The sequence below is a fragment of the Lontra canadensis genome, unplaced genomic scaffold, assembly GCF_010015895.1.
Source record: "Lontra canadensis isolate GAN:19392208 unplaced genomic scaffold, GSC_riverotter_1.0 scaffold163, whole genome shotgun sequence".
Lineage (NCBI taxonomy): Eukaryota > Metazoa > Chordata > Mammalia > Carnivora > Mustelidae > Lontra > Lontra canadensis.
In genome coordinates, this window is record NW_022631157.1 from 806,713 (window position 1) to 828,616 (window position 21,904).

At 45.0% G+C, this 21,904-nt stretch overlaps 1 non-coding gene across 1 annotated transcript; it reads right to left on the reverse strand.

The window, feature by feature from the left end:
• Window positions 1-16,237: 16,237 nt before the first annotated feature.
• On the reverse strand, window positions 16,238-16,454 carry LOC116859828. Its single transcript, XR_004381216.1, has one exon. It is a non-coding gene; the product is annotated as a small nucleolar RNA U3 (small nucleolar RNA).
• Between the last annotated feature and the right edge of the window lie 5,450 nt (window positions 16,455-21,904).

Here is a 21,904-nt window from a genome sequence, read left to right on the forward strand (position 1 = left end):
AGCTTGACTGTAAGTAACCTCATGAGAGAACCAGAGGCACCTAGCTAAGCTACATCCAGATTCCTAGCCAATGGGGACTGTGAGATTATAAATGTTTTAAACTTCTAACCTTCAGGGATAATTTCTTATACAGAAAGATAATATAGCATCTTTGCCACCTGGGCTTTTAATTTAGTTCTCTTCTGCCTTGAGGCTTCTTCAAGGGTCCACTCAGCCTAGTGATAATTAGAATGGGGACACTGGAGTGTGTTGAGGGCACTGGAGTTGCAAGAGAGTGCCTGGAGCAGCAGGAAGTAATTTCCTCATGATCTCATCCCTCAGAGAATGGCCGTGGAGGAGGACAGAGACTGGAGAATAAAGCTTCTCTGTGGTGCAAGTCCAGCTGGGCTGGGCAAGGCCTTAAGTGCCAACCTTGGACTTCAGGTTTTAAAGACTGTGGACTTTGTCTTGGCAAGGTTGGGGCTCCCAGCAGGTCACAAGGGACAGGATCAAAAGTGAGAGGGATTTTAGGTAGCACTGCAGAGATTGGAATCACTGCCATTGGCGTCCAAAGGACCAGCCTCTGCAACTTACTAGCTCTGTGACCTTGAACGAGTTGTTTAACCACTCTGAACTAAATATTCAAAATAGAGATTATACCACTTTGAAATTTTATTTTGAAGATTAAATGGGATAATGCAGGTAAAGCTTTTAGCAGAATGTCCATGAATAGTTGCTATTGCTATTATTCCTAGAAGGAAACCAAACTGGAGGTCCTGCCTCGAGTGTTTATGCTGGGGTCTCGGCAAGTGGTAGAGACCAGCAGGGTTTTCTGAAGCAGGGTTGTGGAGGGCAGTTTGGTGAGCCTCTTCCTGAAAAACAAGGGCATGAATAAAAGGTCACTGGAGATGCCAAGCAACCACCTCAAAAGGGAATTGAAACTTAAAGAGAATTCATACGAAAAAGTCCTGAGATCTACTGAACATGGGTTACGTTTCCAGATACAGCTCAACCCTCATGTGACATAAGAAGCTCATACAGACAGCTTATTCTAAGAAATCAGTGAGCAAAAATAGGCAAAGGTTTTCATCTAAAAGTCATGACTCATGGTTCTCCAGGGAATTCATACAGGAACAAAACCCAGGAGAGTGAATTCACACCTCATTGATGTCAGCAATTTTATACGGAGAAGAAAGTATCAGTCTAACGAGTTGGAAAACAAGATAATATCAGAAGAGAAGGGGTGTTTCAGGAAGGATATTAAAATATTTGTAGAAAAGACTGCAGAAAATCCATAATAATAAAGGATAGCCATGATTGATCACGCTTGGGTGTAAAGATTTAAAAGGATGAATAAACTGAGTAATAACATATACGGCCACTTCCCAAGGCACGCAAGGGTTATGTTTCTGAGTCTGCTACAATTGAAAATTATGCAAGTGTTGAAGGACCTACAGATTGCTTGATGTGATAATGTCCATATAAGATCAGGCGCCAAAGTGTTAGAAGCATAAGTAGATAGAAGCAGAAAAAGTGCTCATTTGCCATTTACAGATCATCATTTTCTGTATCTGGATTTGGAGACCTTAATTCACCTTTGGGGAAGATTGCTGTTTAAAGAAAATCTCAGGGGTGCCTGGGTGGCTCAATCGGTGAGTGTCTGCCTTCGGCTCAGGTCCCTATCCCAGGGTCCTGGGATTGAGCCCTGCATGGGGCTTCCCTGCTTTGTGGGAAGCCTGCTTCTCCCTCTCCCACTCCCCCTGCTTGTGTTCCCTCTCTTGCTGTGTCTCTCTCTGTCAAATAAACAAATAAAATCTTAAAAAAAAAAAAAAAGAAAAATCTTTTTTCTTTGTAAATGTAAATGTAAAACACTGAACCAAATGTAAATGTAAATGTAAAACACTGAACTCCTTCATTGTTCCTGAAGGAAATAGTGACATCATTGTTAAACTGATGGTAGATATTGATAAGAAAATTACAACCCTATAAAGCTACCATTTATTGAACACTTACGATGAGGTCATAAGGACCACTTGGGATGGTCATTAAACATACAGATTCTAAGCCCCTCTGTGGAAATCCAATTCAGTAGGCCTGGGGGAAAGCCCTGGAACTAACAGGCAGGCTAAGGAGTCCTCAAATGGTGCTGTGGCTTTTGGCCACAACCCCAATCCTGGGGACCCTGAATCACAGAAAAAAACAACTTGCCCAAGGTCACCCAGCTAGCAAGTGGTAGAGTAGGGGGCAGAATCTGTGACTGTCACTTTACTCTAGCATGAAAACCCCTGCACAGTGGGGGAAGGCAGTGTTCTCCCGGATTGAAACGCATGGAGCTTCTAGAGAGACCAAGCCTACCATCCTGGGAGGCCATAGGCATCGGTCTTAGGAACACCGGGACTCAGGTGTCCCAGTCTGTGAGTACCTAGGCACGGGCCTGACCTGTGGAAGACAAGCCACTCATGCCACTGTCTTCCTCATCCCACTGCAGGCTTGAACTGATTACTATTGCAAAGAAGCCACCATCCCAGACCAGCAAGAGAACTTCACATTCCCCAGCTCCCCTTTTCCTTCAACCAAGAAAGGAGTAAATGCAAAGTGTTGGATGACTTGAGTTCTGTCTCTAGCCAATGACTTGCTACAGTTTCAGTTACTAATTTTGGCCTCAGCTTCTTCCTCTTTTCTCATGCATACCTCATGCTCTTCAAGCAAACATGACTTAAACTTTTTGACATGTTTTGTATTTCCAGGTTCCCAGAACCTAGTATGGTGCCTGACACATGGTAGGCATCCAGTGAAGGTTTGTTGACTGCATGAATGAATGAATGAATCAGTGACCATTCGGATGTGGGGGAGACTCACGGGTACCTGCAGCTCTGCCCTCTGAGATAGCCCCCTCTCTGGTCTTAAAAAAGTCCCTTACTCTGGACCTGATGTCATTAGCCAGGAGAACGGAGGTAACTTTGGCACAGATATCTTCTGCTTAAGGGAAGCCCATTGTGTGAAAACTTACAGTTATGGGAATAATAAATTATGATGATGGTGGTTCTTTTAAACAGACATCTGTGAGGAAAGATAAGCAAGATCTCACCATAAAGGCCTTACAATTGTGGGTAGAGCCTGGGAAAGGCTGTTAAGAATACAAACAATGAAGGGCTATCACAAAAGACAGAAAATTGTTTCTCATAGTCGTGATTATGCTCTTAAAAACCCCAACTAACATTTGGTGTGTCTTCCTTTGCATATCTCTTTCTTGTAGGGACTGCAATGCATATATATTTTGAATCTCGCTTTTTAAAATTCTATATAACATAAACATTTCCCTATGTTGTTATAAACCCTTTATAAATAACAGGTTTAGTGGGTAAATAATACTCCATTTTATGGATGTGCCATATTTATATAACCTTTCCCCTGTTGTTGATCAATTACCTTCCAATTTCTTCCCTGTTACAGGTAAGTCAGTCTGCCAAGATAATCTTTGTGCATTAAACCTGTTTCGTGTTTAAGATTCTTTCCTCAAGATAGGTGATCAAGGGTCAAAGGCTTGAGATCTCAGAGAGGGTTAACTCTTGAGATTCTTGAAAATATGTCATTGCTAATTGGGGGGATTCTCTCATTTTTCCTGAGAATCCAGGCTCTGGATTCAGACACTCTGAGCGCAAATCCCCGCTCAGGCACTTACCTGTGTGATCTTGGGCACCTTGGACCAGCATTCCCATAAGTCTCAGTTCCTTACCTGTAAATTAGGGGTGATTGAATCCTCCACGTGGGGCCCTTGTGGAAATGGACAATCAATGTACACGAAGCTCAGGGCTTGGCAGAGTGTGCTCCATAAATATTAGTGTCAATTAATTTGTCTATCTGATTATCAAGAAAGATGGACCCTTTGACTTGTGTTTATTGTCTGTTTATATTTGCACATGGGTGTGTGTATGCACGTATAAATTAAGATATATTATTTTAGAGCCAAAAAAACTAAACCATAAAGAACTTGAAAAGAGCATATTTCTCAGGCAACCCACTGCACATACGGCTCTTTCTTGGGGCTCACAACGCCCAGAGAAAAGCAGCCACGGCTGCCCTATATTTTCTACATGGCCTTCTCCTTTTTGCTAGTTTTAAGATCTATCATCTCCTGTCATTTTTCTCTTTAAGTGATGCCATTAAGACTAACTCCATTTTTAAATATGATGCTTATTACGTCGCGGGATCCTGCGGGAACATATCGCCAACTGTGGAACAAATGCAGAGGGAAAACTGGATTTGAGTTCCCGAAATCTTTGGTACTGCCGACCCTTCTAGAAACACAGTTCTCTGCAAAGCGAGAACTCTCAGGGCCAGAAGCAGAGCGGGGGCGGGGGAGGGGGGTGCGCTCTGGGCAGCTCTCAGCCCTGTAGGAACCCAGAAGCAGCCCCAGCCGCTGAGGCGGCTCCCCCTCCCACTGAGAGTGTCTATAAATCCATTTCCTGTCTTGTAATTATGTTTCATGTAGTAATTAGCCCCTTCATATCAATGAAGCCAAATTTCCCTGCGTAATGGAGTGAAGCCTGAGTGTATGAGACAAATTGAAACGCAGCTTTAGCAGGTGGCGGCCTCCGGGAGCTCCTGGGGGGGGTGGGCAGGGACGACCGTCCTCGGTCTGCAGTCCTACTGTGTGCCAGGCTCTGCACTGGGCCCTCTCTGCGCACCTTACCTCATATAATCCTCACGCTGGCCTCTTCTCTGCAGAATCTTCAACTCTGCTTTCATCGTCAGAGAGCTGCTCCTTTCCTTCTGGAATCTCAGCGGTACCACAAGCCCTCACAGCCCCGGAGGCAGGCAGCAGAAGGGAGCCAGCAGCAGGGTGGGGCAGAGGCCCTCAAAGGCACTTCAGGCTCCCAGGGGCCTAGAGCCCCTCACAGGGACCCCGCTGTGTGTGTGTGTGGGGGGGGGGGGGGGGGGGGCCGGGGGGGGTTGGGGGCATCCCCGAAAGCCCCGGGGAGGGGGCAGACACAAGGCGGGGGGGAGGGGCAGGCAGGGTGTGTGGGTGTTGCTCTTGGCCTTGAAAGAAGGGACCTGGTCTCAGTAACAAAGACATTGCCCCTCCCTTCACCTCACCCTCTTATCCTTTGCTTTCCTTTTCCTCTCCCCTCTTCTTACGTGTCTTCTCCCCATAACCAGACCCTGTTTGGGGGAATCCATAATCCTTTTGTTTGAAAAAGAATTTGCGTGGGAGGGGAGGGTGGGCATAAATTCTGAGGAAGGTTAAGAAAAGGCTAGAAGGGACATTGGATTAGCCTTGAATCCTTGAGCAGGCTTCCTAGATCATGCTGAGTCCCTTAGATTCCTGATCTCTAAAATGGGGGTAATAATCACTGTCTGGCACACACCCCACTGGACTGAGGAGTAGAATGTGCCTCATTTTGATTCAAGCAGGTGCTGGTTTTTCAGTGACCTATCCGGGAAACCACGTATAAATGCATGTTTATATCTATGTACCGACATGCCCCCGACAACTGGTTTTTATTTTTTCCCTGTACTCCAAATTTTCATTTAAATTCTGGCTAGTTAACATGCAAGTGTAATATTAGTTTCAGGTGTAAAATTTAGTGATTCATCACTTACATACAACACCCGGTTCTCATCACAAGGGCCCTCCTTAATGCCCATCACCCGTTTCCCCCATCCGCCCCAACCCGCCTCCCCTCCAGCAACCCTCAGTTTGTTCCCTATATTTAAGAGTCTGTTTCTTGGTTTGCCTCTCTTTCCCCCACCTCCTGCTGTGTTTGTTTTGTTTCAGTATTTTTGTCTTCCAGAGATTTAAAACCACCACATATAACAAAAACTAGTTACTACTTATTAGCCACTTGTTCTGTGTCAGACCCTATCTAGGCTCTGTACGAATTCTCTTATTTAATCCTCAAAACCCTATGGGAAGGTATTGTTAGCCCCACTTTACAGATGAGAAAACCAAGACCTCAGGTTAAAGACCATGTCCCAAGGTCACAGATCTGTGTAAATGTTGGATCTGAAATAGGCATGAGTTCTGAGTCCTTAGTCTCAATCATTATGCTGTTCTAAGAATCTGGGCTTTTCCATAGCCAGACATTTTTGGACTCAGAGGGAGGATATTTCCAAATACCATTTTCCCCGGTCTGACTCCCACCTTCCAGTTCCATTGTGGCTCTGGTTCAAAGTGATCTAATGCTTGAAATGAAAAAGGCGTTGGGAGTGTGCCTTGACTTTCATCTCAGCAGAGACCTACCAAGTTTCTCCAGCCCCCTTCCCACCACGCAGGGGAGAGAGAACCTTAGCCAAAGCTTCAGGCTCAAGACAGGGGTACTGGGGGCTCCAGCTGGGTTATGGCCTTTCCACACCAGAAGGTGGCTGCCTGACAATGGGATGCCTCTGCCTCTCTCTCAGTATTGCATTGGGAAAGCACTGTGTCACCTCTAACATCTCCTTTACCTGCCTCTCCCTTCTTGACAGGGTGCCTTTTTCTCATTATATAGACTTCTGGAAAGGTTCAGGACAAGTCCAGCTTCTGTGCTGGGCAGGGAGACCCTTTCTCCATCTTTGCCAGTTCAAAAAGTGGGTGGGCAGTAGCTGAAAAGTGGGAGCAAGAGCTTGGGCTCTGGAGCCATGGGTTCAAATCTTAACTTGGCCTCCCTGTTGTGTACCTCGACCTCTCAGGGTCCTTGGCTTCCTCCTCTTTTTTTTTTTTTTAAGAGGGGACTAATACCACCTATGCCATAAGGCAAAAGTGTACATAAAGGATGTGGGACAGTGCTGATGTATATGAATGGCTCAGTAGTTCTCATTTTGCTTTTTTAAAGATTTTATTTATTTATTTGACAGAGACTCAGCAAGAGAGGGAACACAAGCAGGGGGAGTGGGAGAGGGAGAAGCAGGCTTCCTGCAGAGCAGGGAGCCTGATGCAGGGCATGATCCCAGGACCTGGGAATCATGACATGAACCAAAGGTAGTTGCCTAATGACTGAGCCGCCCAGGCAGTCTAGTAGTTCTCATTTTTACCTCATGTCAGACATGTCACAAAGCTCTTTACGCATGTGATTCTCATTTAGATCACGCTGCAACCCTATGAAACAGATGTCATTATTATCCTCATTTTCACCCAGCAGGTAAGTGAGAGAGCTGGGATTCAACCAGGACTGCCATTTCCAAGCTCATGCCCCTAACCTCCTCACTGCACTGTCCCTCAAAAACCTCATGGAAAAAAAAGTCCTAAATGGCTTCCTCATCCTCTTTCTGGGGCTCCCCATGGGAAAACCTGCAGTCCAAGGGTGGCTGCAGTTGGCTCATGTCAGTGAGGAGGGGTGGGAGCAGTGTGGTGCTGTTGACCTTGGCGTGAGCTGGACCCTGTGATTGCCAGGGTCCCCTCCACCATTAATGTTGGGGGCACTGTCACCAAACTGACTTGTAAGGGGTTTTGGTGGGGGGATCTGGCAGAGTCAAGATGTGATTTGAAGAATCTTAAGAGCTGAGAACAGACAAGGCAAAAATAAACTTTTGCATTAATCCATTATCCTAATGATCGTCCTAAAGATAAGCTTGATCAGATATGAGCATTGCTGAGATTGATTTGCCTAAAATAAGAATCTCATTTGCATTTTTCTGATTTTTCCCTACTTCATTTAGCCACATCAAGACAGCTGCAGCTCTCACCAAGGACAGACATTTGAAATAGATGGATATCGCCTACATGTATTTATGGGGCACAAGATCCTTCCCACCCACCTGTGTGTGTTGTAATCTCTTTGACAGAAGAGAGGAGGACAGTTTAGGGAACTTCAAAGTGACAGCTTTGACTTGCTAATGGAAGGTCAGCATTTTCAACTTACCTTTGATCACATTTTTAGAAGTTCTATCTCTGTGGACCAAAGAATATGCGTGGGTAAAATGGATTGGAAAAGATCTTAATAGTCTTGAATCTGAGTTAGAAGATGTAATATCACACATATCGTTGCATTAACTATTCCTGTCAACCCCAAAAGGTAACTAGGGCAGACATTTTTATTCCCATTTTGCAGATGAGAAAACTGAGGCCTGGTGAACTTAAAGTATATGATTTAGGATATATATATATATATGTATATATATACATATATATATATATTTTTTAGATTTAATTATTTATTTGACACAGAGAGAGAGAGAGATCACAAGTAGGCAGAGAGGCAGGCAGAGAGAGAGAGGGAAGCAGGCTCCCCGCCGAGCAGAGAGCCTGATGTAGGGCTTGATCCCAGGACCCGGAGATCATGACCTGAGGCCAAAGGCAGAGGCTTTAACCCACTAAGCCACCCAGGCGCCCCTAGGTAATATGTTTTTTGAATAAAGACAAACCTCAACTCCCAACCTTGGGTCTCAAACCTTGTAACTTTCCGGACAGAGTTCTCTGCTGTTGGAACCAGCGGTCTCTGAGCGGCTCTGGGAAGAACCACTTCTCTCAGAGAGTAAGATTTGGTAGTGGTTGTATAGATAAGACTACGCCTTTCGTCCATTTGACCTTCAGTGATCCTTCCGAGGAGAGACAAGACCATTGAACACATTGGAGTGCTGATGATGAGCCCCGGCACATGGTTCCTGGCAGAGCTGATCATGGATAATAAAGACCCATGAGGCCATAGCATCTAAGCTTCAGACTGATCCCATTCCCATCTTCAACCTGGGGAACCTCTTGAACTTGATTGGGTGATTAACTTTCAGATTGGAAAGCACACCGGCTGTGGAACCAGTCAGATTGTCACGGGTTGAGTCCTGGCCTTGCCACTTATGGTAGCTGGTGCTCAGACAGTGCTCTCCATGCAGAATTTCATTTATTACATTATTTCATTTAGTATATTATTTCATTTAATCCCACAACGAAGATCCTAGTGTTATCGTCCCCATCCCATAGATGGAAAACAGGTTCGTAGAGGTAGAGGCTGAGTGACTTGCTCAAGCTAGACAGGTAATTCTGATTCCAAATCTTATATATTTTTTAAAAAAATCAACTTAAAAGCATAGGTAATGCATTCACTTGACTCAAAACTCAAAAGAAGCAAGGTGCCTGGCCGGTTCAATCAGTAGAGCACATGACTCTTGGTCTCGGGGTCATGAGTTCAAGCCCCATGTTGTGGGTAGGGCTTTGGGAAATAAATAAATAAAATAGTCTTATGTTTAAAAAAAAATTCAAAAGATGCAGAAAAGAAAACTGAAAATTCTCCTTCCTGCACAGTCCTCCAGCCCTCATCCACCTTCCTGGAGGGGACTGATTTTACCAGCTGCATCTGTTTCTTCCGGGGACTTACGACACACATAGGAGCAAAGAGGCAAGTCTATTGTTTCTGCTCTTTTTTTTTCTTTTTGTGGGCGCATACATCTCTTTTAATTGAAGAGCTATTGTTAAATCTCTATAGATAAGACAACAGTGCGGTATTGATTTTGGAAATTTTTAAACTTAAGTCATATTTTTAGTTAAACATGCTACATTCTTTCAAGTTTCCTGCCTTTGCTCCTGCTATTCCCTCAATTCAGAACGTGTGACGCCTCATACTCCGCATCTGGCAAGCTGCTGGGCATCTTTTGGGCTGAAGCCCAGATGTCATCTCCTCTTGAGAAATCTTCCCCAACTACCCCCTCTCCCAGCTTATGGTTATTCATTTCCTTCTTCATATCCTCCCATGTTTCAGACTATACCATAATTACTTTTAAGCTAATTTTCCCCCCAGATAGTCTGATAGTTCCAGGAAGATATTCATTCATTCAATAAATACACATCTGTGTGTGTATGTGTGTGTGTGTGTGTGTGTGTGTGTGTGTATGAGGGTCTGCTCTCTTTACTTTAAGTGGCAGCATATTAACTACACTACTCTGCTTCTTGCTTTCTAAAAACTTTTTATTATAGAAAAAACCCCACACATATGCAAAAGTGGAGAAAATAGTGTGAATCCCCATACACCCATTGGCCCACTTCAACAGTTATCACATATGACGGATCTTATTTCATTGACGCTCCCAGCCCTAACCCTGATTATTTTTTTAAAAGGTTTATTTATTTATTTTAGAGAGAGAGAGTGAGTGAGTGAGAGCATGAGCAGGGAGAGGGGCAGAGGGAGAGAGAGAATCCTTGAGCAGACTACCCCCTCAGCACTGGGCCCTATGTGGGGCTCGATCCCAGGACCCTGAGACCATGACCTGAGCTGAAACCAAGAGTTAATCAACTTAACCAACTGACCCACTTCTGATTATTTTAAAACCAATCCCAGACATACATATAATTTCATCTATAAATAATTCGGTATATATTGCTAGAAAAAGACTTAAAAATATAACCACAATATCTATCACATGTAAAAAAATATATCATAAGCTATCCAGTCGGCATTCAGATTTCCCTGATGGTCCCCCCACCTCCTTCTCTCTCTCCCCCTTTTAAACAGATGCTGCTTTGTTCAAACAAAAACTCAAGCAAGGTCTACACCTTGGAGGTGTTGATCCCTCTTTTCTTATCACCTAACAATACTCTTGGAGATCATTTCATACCAAACATAAAGAACTACTTCATCCTTTCTTCCATTGCGGAGTACTCTTCATAAGGCTCTACTAGAATTCACTTAACCAGCCTCCTGTTGGTGGGCATTTAGGTCATTCCAAACGTTTCGCTATTGAATAACCTTGTTAAGTACGTCCCTTTGCACAGGTGGGAGTGTGTCTGCAAGATAAATTCTCGGAAGTGGAATTTCTGCATGAAAGGATATGTATTTAAAATTTCAAAAATTATTGCTGGCTTATCCTTTATAGACGTGGTACCCAAGCAGTCAAGGCTTCCATCAGCCATGCGGATGAGAACTCTTTCCCTGCACCTTCCCTCAGAAACACCATCCCCTCCCAGACGTCTGACCATGCTATTCCCTTTCCCTGGGACATCCTGTCTCACCTTGTCCATCTGGTGCACTCCTATTCCTTAAGGCTTAGCTTCAACTCCACCCAAGCCAGATTTGGGATGGGTGCTCTCTGTGCTCCCAGAGACCCCTTTTCCTAGCACACGCCACACTTCATACTGGGTCCACTTTGTTGACCCATCTCTGTCCTCTGCTGGTTAGTGAAGTCCTTAAGGGTGTAGCTTGAGGAATACAGTAGGTGGTCTACACAAATCGGTCCCTAATCTCTGGCTCTTGTCCAATGGGAGTTCAGGGATTTCAGCTGTTTCCTTGGGAGGAATGAACCCGGAGTCATGGTGTATCACCCACAATTGTAACCCACTGGAGCCCAGAAAAACCCCAAGCTCCACACTGCCCAGCCCCAGAAGCTTGCAGCAGATGGCCTTGCATCCCAGAGGCTGGGAGGTCTGATTATCCTAGACCTGCAAATCGTTTACGGATTCTGACCTTTCCAATTGCTTTCTATTTAATCTGGGCTGGAAGACCTTGATTTTTGTTGTTTGAAAATCTAGGCTCTCTTCCCACCCCACAAATGAAACTGTCATCCTCCGAATTATTATTATCTGGATGGGCAGGAGCAGAATGAGGCCCCACAGAAGCAAGTGAGGCGGGGCAGGTGGGAGTAATCCCATGTGCCCGGGGTGGGGGAAGGTGCAGCAGATGGTTCCCCAGGCAAGCCTTGAAAGCCAGGATTAAAAAGTCATTTTCAGCATGCTGAAAATGGGACTGCAGATTTGGGTCACCACAATTAACTCTCTCCCAGCTGCAGGCCAGAGCCTTGGAGTCAAAAGGAGGTGCCCTGTCTAGGAGAGATGCTAGGTGAGAACCCCTTGATTTCTCCTCCAAAAGCTTCCTGGAGAACATTTTCTGGGCGGTGAGGAGGGAGCTCAGGACCTCAGGGTCAGCCTCTTCCTAGAGACAAGGCTTCTACTTCCTCTCTAAATGCGGACTCTCTTGTCAGAGGGAAGTCCTTCCCAGGCGGTAGGAAGCCCTGTGCCTCCAGAGATGGAGTTCTTATCAGAGAACAAAACTGGCATCTCATCCTGTTATCAAAAGTACTGCAGGCATTTGCCCAACAAAAGGTGAAATACTGCCTTGCCGATTACTTTCTGTGCTGGAGCTGACACCATTGTCCCTGGACAGGATCTATCGCTAACTGTCCCTGGACCTGCCCCACCCCTGACCATAATTCCTTTATCTTAAACTCCAGTGCGTTGAATTCTTTTCCCTGAGGAATGATATTCCGTCCCCCAACCCCCCCACACTCTTGAACTATAGAACTGCCAAGGACTGGGGTTTCCCTTTTCTCTTTGTTTACCAGGAAACTCAGAGCCAAATTTGAAAACTAATTTCATGGTCTCCATGAATGCATTTTACTTTTCCACTTACCTTGTTATTCTAATTCACATAGTCTGTTGGTTCTGATTTTGTTTTCCTCTATATATTGCACTATATCCTGAACGTATCCTGTGTGTTATACCACATCCTTTGTGCAACTATGTAGAATATAAATAATTAAACACAGAAATAATCCATACTTTCATTCATGAATGCAACTTTTGCAATACGTACCAGTTAGATGTTTAATAGGGTAGTAGGTGAGTGGCTGATACAAATAAAAATACATTTAAGCATTTAGCACCTATTCCATCCAGGTACAATGCCTAGGACCTTCTATGTCATCGACTTTAATCTAACAACAATTTTTACTTTTAAGATTTTTATTCATTTGAGAGTGAGAGAAAGCACAAGAATGGGGGAGGATCAGAGAGAGCAGCTGACTTCCTGCCCAGCAGGGAGCCCAATGCAGGACTCGATCCCGGGACTCCAGGACCATGACCCAAGCCCAAGGCAGCTGCTTAACCAACTGAGCCACCCAGGCGCCCAATCTAACAATAATCTTAAGACATAAATAATTGGGTTGGAATATATAAAACAGTTAGCCCAGTGCCTGGGCCACTAAGCAAGCGGTAGCTATTCTTATTAGATACTATTATTCTCATTGCAAAAGAGGAAACTGTAGAGCTGAAAGGCTAAATTACATTGTTGTAAGAGCTTGATGAAAATAGTGAACTGAAGGGCCTGGCAGAGGGTAGGCAGAGCAAGCCTTTGACCACATCTCCTCGGCTTTCCAGAGTCCACTCCCCTTGCTTTTAGAGAGATGTCCTGGTTGGGAAAACTTTTCCCGGCCTGCGCTGGGCTTCATCCCCGCCTCCTGGGGAGGAGCATGTGACCCAATCACGGCCAATCAGGGTTCTGAACTTAACCCACCAGTCATTGGTTTAGGAAGGAGCATGCGACCCAAGCTTGGCCTTATCAGTGCTCTGAGTTTACCTCACCACCGTCATTGACTCAGAGGTACAGCATGTGACTCAGATCGGTCCAATCCAAGTGAGTCCTTGGATTCTTGTGAGCATTTTTTAAGAAAAGTATACTCCTTTCTGCTTAGTATGAGTCCGACAGTATGTATGACTAGAGGTTGGGCAGTCCTTTTCCTACTCTGAGTAAAGAGCCTGTGCGATAATGGAGCCCAGAGAATGGGGACTCCAGAGGCAGAGAGAGTGAATGTGGGTCCTGAAGATATTTCCCTGGGCCAGCCACGTCTGAAGCCAACGAAACCTGTTCCAGGATTAGTGCGATTGCTGAATCAGTAAATTATCTTTTTTGCTTAATCCTCTTTGAATTGGGATTCAACCACTTAAAATCATAAAGATCCTATTTATACAAGACTTCAATACATTTTGTTCCTTTACTTTTTTCCCCTTTGATGGACCTGCCCAATGTCTCAGCTAGTAAATGGCAACAGCAATATTGGAACCCAGTTCTGACCCCAAAGCCCGTGGACATCACGTTCCCTGCCTATAGGAACTCGCACCGTATTGGGCTGCCAAACCAACCCACATGGAACAGGTGGTTGATGAGCCAAGGTGGGGAGGGCTTGGCCCTTGTGGAACAGCCGTGGGCACCATGCCCCTGGAGCCCCCTCACCCTGCACTCTTTCCCAGAATCTGTAAATGATCTGGGAGAGGCACAAATGCTGAGTTACAGACAGGCCAGCTGGCCCTCCGTGTTTCTGTGCAAGTTGTTGATGCTTCCCCTGCTTATTTCAAGGAGAATTCTTGCCTCAAGCAGAGACTGGGCAAAACAGACACATCCACAGCATTGGACTCCGACTCGCCATGTGACTCCTTTGGTTGAGTCATCTCCCTCCTGAGATGGGCTTTCTTGTCTGCAAAATGAGGCTTGACAAATGAGGTACAAATGAGATCTCTTGAGCAGTGGAACTGGAAGGTGGCGGCTGGGTAGTCCCACCTTACTAACTACAGGACTAGGCCTCCCCTCGGTAGCATATCTGGGAGTTCTCGAGGGTGTGGATGAACTGGACTTCCATCCAGTCTGACATCACCTCCACAGCTCTGGAAAGAACCTCTGCTCCCGCAGAGCTCAAGGCCTCATGTTACACAGTAGTCACCATTGCCCAGAATACCCTGTTTCTGTGTCAGTCCCCCCTTTCCCCGCCCCCAGTCTGGACTCGTCCCCCCCAACCCCCCTTAGCATGCTGCCCAGCTGCCCCCGACCTTTGAGGAGGATGGAAGCTCCTTTCCCCAGTCCTTTTCTCCTGGAAGGACTCCCCAGGGAGTTGTCTACCGTGTGTCATGATACACCTGTAGGAAAAGACAAGTACTGGAAGGCTGGGTGTGGCCCTGGGTCTGTGACTTTTGTTACTTTCAGGGTGTCTCCCCTGTGATGGGCAAGTGCACCAAGCTATGCCTATGAAGATGAAAGCACCAGTGTCCTCACTCAAGGACAAGTTCAACAAGGATGGAAGATATTATTGTTAGAGGCAGCACATTCAAAAGAAATCAGCCTGGTGAAAGAGTTCTCTAAGGGAGTTGCTAACCCATTTTGCTTACTCTGGGCACCAGAATCATAACCTTAATGATCAGCAAGGACCCACCCCATTCAGGAGTCAAAGATGATAAAAAAAGGGTGCTGGTAAATGTTAAAAAACCAGCTCTCCAGGAAAAAATATGTTTATTATAAACTTTACATAATTTATATATGTTTATTATAAAATTTTATAAATTAATGTAGTACACCATTTACAAATACGGTGCAGTACTGTAAATTCCAAATGGGCAGTTGGTTGTCATGATGATTCTCAGGATGCTTGACCTTTGTTGAACTCCTGTGTCCATAGCCAAGCTATGGTTGCAATTCAACCATGATTTGACAAAATCAGACTATGAATAAATACTTGATTACTATCCCATTCAGCAAAGAAGGTGCTCATGTCACAAAATAAGTGAGTATAATTCCAGTGTGAGTATGGGTTGATATGCTCCTTTCTGTTAAGGAGTAAGGCGGAAGAGAAACAACAAAGATGTCTACTGGACCTTCATTTGTTCACTAATGACATAGTGACTTCTTTGCTGAATCAGGTAGTGGTTTTTGAGCTCTGGGAGAACATTTCCTGAATTTTCTGTGCCAGTCACAATGTAATAATTATAGATACAATGTGCATTTAAATCGAATCTGCATTATTGATGTTTCTCTGTCATTTTCTTTAAGTCTATGCATCAATTTTCGTGATGTAAATACTCTCACCATGGCTGATTTCAATCTTCCATCTTTAAGTCACGGCATGTGGATTTGGAAAGAGATGTAAAATAGTATGACATTATCTGTAGTATTTCTGCCACACAGACCAGGTGTAAATAATCTTAAGAGCATAGATGATAATAAAATGTAATCAAATAATTGGAAAGTGAGGTGTTCTGAGTACTTATTACCTTTGTTTTTACCATAATTGATTTCATTATAAGGATATATGATATACTTATGTATACCTATACTTATCCAGCACTCCACCACCAAAGATAGCATCAAACCACAATCCTGGCTCAAACCACATTTGGCAAAGAAAACTAGATTGGTGTCTCTGAATGTTAATATCTGATTAATTTTTAAGGCCAGTTCCTCTTCCCTAAGTGTTATCATTTGCCACGTGGGTGAGGAAATAATTCAGGGCTGTTGCAGAGGTTGTAGGCTAGTGCTTCTCAAAGTGTGGTCCCCAGCATCAGGATAACCCCAGACATTTTGAGAATGCAAATTTTGGGGTCCACTGCCAACCTATTGAATCAGAACCTGTGGGGACAGGGCCCTGACATCTCTCTCCTATGTTCCTAATGTGTATTCAAGGTGTTTCTGACAAGTGCTCAAGGTCCATCTTTTCTAGGGACTAATAGTTTGAATAACATTGCTCTTTTGGGTGTCCCACATTGTTCTCAACCCTCCCTGTGGGTGATGGAGTGTCAGCCCCCCCCCAAAAAAAACCCACTCAGATGGTGTCCCTTCCCTCCTACTCCCCCAAAGGAGGAAAAAAAACCATCATTAAGGACAAAGGGCCCAGCTGCAGAAGCCACGCCCAGAGCCAGCTTCACACGCAGGAAGGGACACTGCATCTCTTCTTTGTGGTTTCAGGTACTCTACACGTTCAGAGAAACTTCTCTAGTAATGAAATATAGAAATAATCCCTTAAAGTATAGTCTTTAGAATGCCAGCTTTTAAGTTCAGAACCCTTGTTAGGGCTTTCAGGCGTGCTCAACGTGCAGTAGTTAGGAAAAACGTTCTTGTTGATTGGTCTCTGTGCAAGGCTTCACCTCCATCCAATACGCTTTGCAAAATGGTGCTGTGGGACAGGTGTTTCTCTAGCCTCTGTGGCATAGGGCTCAGGGCTGATGTGATTTCGGGGAGATCAGTGCTGTCCTGCACTGTAAACATAGCAGGATGGTTTAAATTGGTTTTAGTCTATGTTAACTATACTGGAATTAAAATTAAAAAATAAAATACATGGATTTTAGTCAGGAGAGGAGCTTCTTGCTTTGACTGGAAACTCAGCGTAGGTGTTACATTTGTTCTGTCCTATGACCGTGACTCTGATATAAAGTTAAACATTTTCTTCTCTTGTAAATTAGCTAAAGAGATTGAAACCCTGGCTCAAATGGGCTTGAACAGTAATTTTATTATTTTTCATAAATGAAGTCCATGGGCTCTGGGGTTGGTTAGTTGGTTGGTTTAGAGACTCAGCATCAGCATCAAGGACTTAGTTTCTTTTCATCTTTTTTGCTATGCTAACCTCCATACTAGTTCATCCTTAGGTTGTTAGCAAAATGGCTGCAGTGGCTCCTGTCATCACAACCACAGAGTACAAAGTCCAGAGCAGGGGTTCTTTTCTGAGCTCCATGGATACGCTCAGGGATCCATGAACCTGAATGAGAAAAAGAATCACATCACCAAACTCTAACTAATATTTGTTATTTCCTTCAATTATGAATGTAGGTAACAAACTATAGTAGTAGAAGGGCCGTGTGGGTTTCCACCAATAGAAATCATATGTATTTTCAAGTAGCATTATAATTGTGAATATATCATGAATATACTTTATGCTTAATTTGAAACTATAGTAGTTATTAGACCTGCCACTAGAACTTGATATTGAATATGTTAAGAAAGTATTGCATATATTATTATATCATAAATTTGTTGTTTTAGTATTTTAATAGTTATGTTACATTATAATTGTTTGCATGTAGTTTATTTGATGTATTTAAAAATATCATTCTAAGAAGGGGTCCATAGAATTCACCGGACTGCCAAAAGGACCCTGACACCAAATATACACCCGATGTGGAAGAAGGAGCAAGGACATCTGGCACCTCTTGTTGCTTTCAAGAAACATCTATCTCATTGGCCAGAACTGGGTCACATGACATTCTTGACCCAATTCTTGTGAAAGGAAGCGCACTTGCCATTGGACCAATCAGATGTAGTGAGCTTTACCTGAGACTTGGAGCTTCTTGGGAGAGAGTGAGTCCCAGAACAAAGTGGGGGCCCTGTTAGGGAAGAGGAAAGGAAAGACGAATGCTGTGTGTCAGGAGTTGCTTGGAGATCTGCCTCATTTTGTGCCGCATACCAGACGGATAAGAAACAACAACAGCAAAACAGCATGATTTTATGCTAACCCTTGGGAAGAGTAGGAAGGGAAGATGGACTTTTTACCTCTCCAGCAAGTTTTCCAGAGGAAGATATGCATGAGTTGAATCTTAGAGAATGGAATGGACTTTAGCCAGGAGAAAGTTGGAAACTTGGTCCAGAATGTGAAAACAGTACGTGCAAAGGCTAGAGGCATGGAAGGTCATGGTGTGTTCTGAGAACCTCAATTGTTTAATATTTGATAAGAGAAGGGATACGAGAAGGAAAGCTGGAGAGGGGGCCTGGATGCCAACGTGAAGGGTATTGTATACCAAGATCAGGGTTTGAATTTTGTCCTGGTGAACACAGGTAGTGTCTGAGGTGTTTTTGTTTTGTTTTGTTTTTAATTTTATTTATTTATTTGAGAAAGAGAGAGAGCACAAGCCTGGGCGAGGGGGATAGAGACAGAGGGAGGAGCAAGCTCCCCGCTGAGCGGGGACCTGATGCAGGGCTAGATCCCAGGACCCTGGGATCATGACCTGAGCGAAAGGCAGATGCTTAACTGACTGAGCCCCCCAGGCGCCCTGAGTTTCTGGGGAGGTTTTTTTTGTTTTGTTTTTTAAGATTTTATTTATTTGACAGAGAGAGAGTAGGCAGAGAGGCAGACAGAGAGAGAGAGAGAGAGAGGAGGAAGCAGGCTTCCTGCTGAGCAGAGAGCCCAATTTGGGGCTCCATCCCAGGACCCTAGGATCAATCCCAGGACCCCGGGATCATGACCCGAGCTGAAGGCAGAGGCTGCAGCCCACTGAGCCACCCAGGTGCCCTTCTGGGGAATTTTAAGCAGAGCGGTGATATGATCTATTTTGTTTTTGATCTTAAAAGATCATCCTGGCTCTAGTGTGGAAAATAGAGAGAAAGGAGCAAGCTTGGAGGCAGGGAGACTGGGTAGGATCCTCTTGTTAAACCAGGGGGAAGTGATGGTGGTTTTAACAAAGGGGGTAGTGGTAGGCTGGAGAAGAAAGAGGAGGAGTCCTGACGGGCCTTAGAACTTAGGAGACTGGGTGGATCTGGCATAGGGATAATGGTGAGCGAAATAGGTAAGTCCCAGATGACCACCATGTTAATGGCTTGAGCCAGTGGCGGATGGTGGAGCCGTTCCGTGAATAGGAAGCATGAGAAAATGAATTTGGGGGCGAGGAGAGGTCAGAGTAGACAATATCACTGGTTCAGAATTGGACAGGTTGTGATATAATTTTGTGTCCTTTCAGTCTTGGCATTCCCATTTCTTGTATTTTCCCTGAAAGCTCAGAACCCCCACAACTTTTCCACAAGAACCATGAGGCTGGCTCTGAGGGCTGCAGGATCTCTGTGGAAATAAGATGTGGTGGAGGAGGGATGACACCCCATGATATCATCTTTGGTCCACTGCTCCAGAGATGCACTAAAACAATAAAACCACTAATTCTGTCTCCTAGTATACCAGGAAATGGAAGCTTTGCAGGAAAAGCAAGTTGTATTATAATTACAGGCTTTTAAATAAGTATCACGGGTGATATTTAACACAAAACAATGAAGTGTTGAAGACCTTATTGTTTTTTTTGTCCTGTTCATAGAGTGAAATCAGACTCAGCAGAATTCAGGGACTTTTAAATAGATTTGGAAAGTGACTCTGAGCCAAGGTGCCTGCCACTTTGCAGAGTAAATTATCAAGGCAATAAGAGGCTAGAACTTCAGCCTGGGGAAATGGTTAATTGCTTTGCTCTCTAGTTGTTGTTTTGGTCCTACACTTGCTGTAGACTGTAGCAATCCAAGAGAGGGGCTATAAATTTCATGGTGGGGGGATCCATGGGTAGGGGCACGGAGGCAGGAAAGGCAAGCCGTTCATTGATGCCGAAGTTAATTATCAATCATGGGAAACATGGACCTTTTAAAGGCAGTGCTGTCTAACAGAACCCTTCCCTTTTGGCTTCTTCCTGTGTTCTTGACTTACCCCCCTGCTCACGCAGACTCACATGGACCCATGAATATTGTTTTAGATACCAGCAGGTGCACAGTGTCCTTAGTCATGGACATTATTAATCCTGGTCCTTAAAAAAAAGGATGCTTGGCTTGGAGAAGCACATTTCATGAGGAAGTAGATGGCTCCCCTGATTTCACACACCACACATCCCCAGCCCACCCCTCCTGGGACTTTCATGGTCCTTACTGTTTCTCGACCTATGTCCTGGGCTTCGAGCTGGACAGAATGTACCGGGGATGCTGCCCCCGTCCTTACGGGCTGCTGGGCAAAGGCTGGTAGCAGTCTCATGACTTTGGCTGTTGGGGGCGGAGGCGGCTGCTGCGGGTGTCACCTGGTGGGTGGGGTGCTGGAGAGACAGGTGGGTTCTTTCACACACTGGAAGTTTGTGAAGGCGTTTGGAGCTTGGGAGCTGTTTGTGTCTTCGTCCTGCAAGCTGTCGGATGCCTCTGCTCGAACACAGGCCCGTTCCCCAGCATCCGGCTCTGCTCAAGGGCTGCCTCAGTGGGGCGGAGGGGGGGGGGGGGTGTCCCCTCCCAAGCAGCCAAGCTTGTTCCCCAAGCTTGCTCTCCGGCGTGTCCTCTCTGGTGGGGAGCAGGCACATGCACTTGGCCCCAGGAAGCGGTGGGGAGACAGGAGGCCCCTGAAGGCGGGGGATCGAGTCAAGGGAGGTCAGCTGAGGGCTGGGCTAGCAGCTGGCTCCAGGGTCTGGGGGTCAGAGAGGCAGCCTGAGGGCCCCGCAGGGAGCGGGAGTGTGAGCTCTGCTCCACGGGCCCTGGCCACGTGCTGCTGGCCTTATTGGCACTGCTGGCCGAGTGGGTGGCTCCAGCTGGCAGGCTGGTGATCTGCAGATGAACCTGGTCTGAGTCAGGCGAGGGTGGAGATGCCAGAACAGCATTTCCCAAAGTCTGTTCCGCTGAACACTGATTCCATGGCACCTAAAAAGGATGAAAGGGTTCTGGGATTACATAAATTGAAGAAGCACTGAGTTAAATAAAGAGAGGCAGATCTCTTTACTGAAAAACTTCTCAAACTTAAAATTTGCTAAGGAGTGTAGTAAACCCTTAGGCAGGAACTGGAGTATGTACTATCTCTCAAACCTGTTTAACTATGGAACCTTTTTTTGGCATAGCATCTCCTGGGGTAAGGGTTCCCTAGGGCAGAATTTGGGAAACACAGCTTATGCTTTCTTCACATACTGAATCTCAGTGACTGTGCTGGGATGCTCAGATCCTGGTACTGGGATGGTGGATTTTGAATCCAGCTATTGGTGGGGCTACTCTAGGTCTTTAACTTTGGTGTTTCTCATCTTGCTTTCTTTTCCATAAATTATTTAATTCTTGGGGCGCCTGGGTGGCTCAGTCATTAAGTGTCCGCCTTCAGCTTAGGTCATGATCCAAGGGTCCTGGGATCGAGCCCCGCATTGGCGTCCCTGCTCAGCGGGAAGCCTGCTACTCCCTCTCCCACTCTCCCTGCTTGTGTTCCCTCTCTCACTATGTCTATGTCAAATAAATAAATAAAATCTCTAAAAAAAAAACCAAACCCTTAAATTATTTAATTCTTTACTTAAAACATGATGAAAATTTAAAATGTTAACAATAATAGGAATGATTATATATTAATACCCACCTAGGTATCTGTTAGAAGATTTCAGCGGCTTAAGTTATATTTTCCCATTTTTTTTTTTTTTTTTAAGATTTTATTTACCTGCTTGAGAGGGACAGTGAGTGAGCTAGAGAGAGCATGATCCAGGGGAGGGGCAGATCAGACTCCCCATCCAGCAGGGAGCCTGACCCAGTGCTCGGTCCCAGGATCCCAGGATCATGACCTGAGCTGAAGGCAGACACCCAACCGACTGAGCCCCCCAGGTGTCCCTTTCCCTATTCATTTTTAATTTTGGTGTTTCTTGCAATGCTAGCCAATGACTATGTCACAGGTGTAGGAACTCAGACCTCTTGATATTGAAAGAAGACTGAGAATCTTAAGCTGCCTTGCTCAGAATCACACAAGC